Raw genomic sequence first — 2,320 nt, forward strand, 5'->3', positions numbered from 1 at the left:
CCACCATCTTGGGCTGTAGAATCCCTCCTTCTCCATCACTTTGCTTACTTGGTAATATCATAGAAATCGACCACCTACCAATTAAATATAAAAACCCACTCCTCATTTCTCTAGCTATTGCCAAGAAAACAATCTTTCAAAATTGGAAGTCAAAAAAATCTATACACATAAACCACTGGACCAACCTTCGGACAGAATACATACAGAGAAAATGGCATCCACTCACAAGAATAGTTTATTTGCTTTTTATGACACATGGAACCATTTTTAACACATTTCAACTTGAATCAAATACCTGGGGCTGAGGCCATGCACATTCCCACCAACCTCTAAAATGTAACAAACTGATTTTTTTTAATAGTACTGTTATCATCATTATTATTGGTAGTTTTTTCTTTAAATTTTTTTATTTACTTCCCCTCCTTTTCCCTTTCTTGCATTTCATAGACTGCATAAGTTGGAAATATTCACACTTCACACACTACAACCTCGTTAAACACTCTATATCCTTTTGTAATGTCATGTAACTGTTGTCTTGTCTCCCATGTTCGGTACTGTTTTGTTAATGTGTTACTTTGTTTCAATTAAAAAAAAAACATTGTCAGATCTGCTGATAGAAACTGAAATAAATTGCAAGGATGCAGATATTTGGCACTTTGAGCAAAATAAATAAACTGCTGTAAACAGGTGAAGAAGAAGAGATACAGCAGACAGAGGACAGCAAGCTGACAGAGGGGAAAGAGGAGGCGATGACAGAAACAGAAGTGACTACAGGCACAGAGACCAGGCACAAGAAGAGATGAACTCGATGCTGCTTGTTCTGTGTTCATATAAACTCCAGTACAGAAACCATATGTAAAACACCACATCTATTAGCGGCTGCTGCTGTTTACCTGCAGTTCTATACGCACCCCCACCCCCCGTGTTCAAATGTGTTACTTCCGCCACTGGTCCGAATTTGGATCGGTCTCAGCGTGGCCGTTACATGCGCATGCGCATAACCTGGTGTCCTGTGGCAGACTGTCAGCACCATGAGCGGTGGGACTGAGAGAGCAAATAAAACATACCCAGATTAACCAAGTGGGACGGGGTACAAACACGGTACAGAGGCAGGGCAGACCGGGCCGGATACTGCATGGAGAACCGCTGATCTGAAGCTAACGGAGCTAACAGGCAGTAGACTGTCGGCTGTTATCTAACGGGGCTAACGGACAGGCCACCGCACCGCACACACCTGTTCTGACACGGGATAGCTTTAGGAACCCCCGAATCACATCCAGTCAGACTGTCTCCCAGTGTCACCACCGGTTTCCGGTGAAGTTCAGGCAGCTAACGTGCTAACTGTCAGTACCGTCACGCCACCCAGGATAGTCCACTCTGACCCGGTTCGGTTTGAGGACCGGGGACCAGGATGTTGATAGGTAAAGTAATTCTGACCCGAGTCGTTGTCGGTGCTGTTTGGTTATGATTCATGGACCGTTAATTCAACACACTGAACTCTGGAGAGCAGCTAACATGCTAAGCTGGCATTAGCTAACGGTACCAGGCTGTGACTGCTGCTGCTGTCACACACGTAAACTACATAGATAGGGTTTATCCTTCACCTAACTTTGCAACCAGACGCCATTCAAAAATATAGAGTTTACAGTGTGTTGTCTTCCAGGCAGCTGATTTTTTTTTATTTATTTTTTTACCGGTGAACCTATTACATTTTTTTCCCCAAAGATAAATGTTTGCTGGTAAATTCGGCCCAAAAGTGATCTTTCAGGCACGTGTGTGTATCTAAGTAATATGTGTGATAATGTGTGGGATTGGCTTTTTTTGATGATTCGTATTTGCTGTAACATACACCTATGGTCTGAATTACATTTTATGCCAAATTATAGTATAATCTGATGTATTTGTCTAGCTGCTAAGGTATATTCCAGCAGGTATGTAGGTTTGCTACTCATGAAGAAAGTTGACATGATTTAGTAATGCAGTTTAGTGTATACTATGCATGCCAAGTAAAGAACAACTCCTCATAAAAGTTTAAATGTTCAACACTTATTTCAGGAGATGCACTGGCAAATAAGGAACAAATCCCAAAATTTAGGTCAAAGGTTTTAAATGGAATTGGGAGTGTGTGACTGAACCTTAATGAGAAGTTAGAAGAGCTGTGCCTGATCATATAAAATGGAAGGAGTGCCACTGAATGTGATTGTGTGTTCGTCCTCCTCTTAGCAGCAGTCGGTGCTGGAACCGGAAACTCTGCCACCACTGGCAAGAAACACCGGAGGAGAGGCAAGAAGCACCGGAGAGTCCGAAGAGACGAGAACCG

The 2,320-nt window shown here is 42.6% G+C and overlaps 1 long non-coding RNA gene across 1 annotated transcript; it reads left to right on the forward strand.

Annotated features, from left to right (window-relative positions):
• Positions 1-965: 965 nt before the first annotated feature.
• On the forward strand, positions 966-2,320 carry LOC109967915 (uncharacterized). The gene is made up of 2 exons (XR_002276012.1): positions 966-1,421; positions 2,227-2,320. It is a non-coding gene; the product is annotated as an uncharacterized LOC109967915 (long non-coding RNA).

The sequence above is a fragment of the Monopterus albus genome, unplaced genomic scaffold, assembly GCF_001952655.1.
Source record: "Monopterus albus unplaced genomic scaffold, M_albus_1.0 scaffold138.1, whole genome shotgun sequence".
Classification (NCBI taxonomy): domain Eukaryota; kingdom Metazoa; phylum Chordata; class Actinopteri; order Synbranchiformes; family Synbranchidae; genus Monopterus; species Monopterus albus.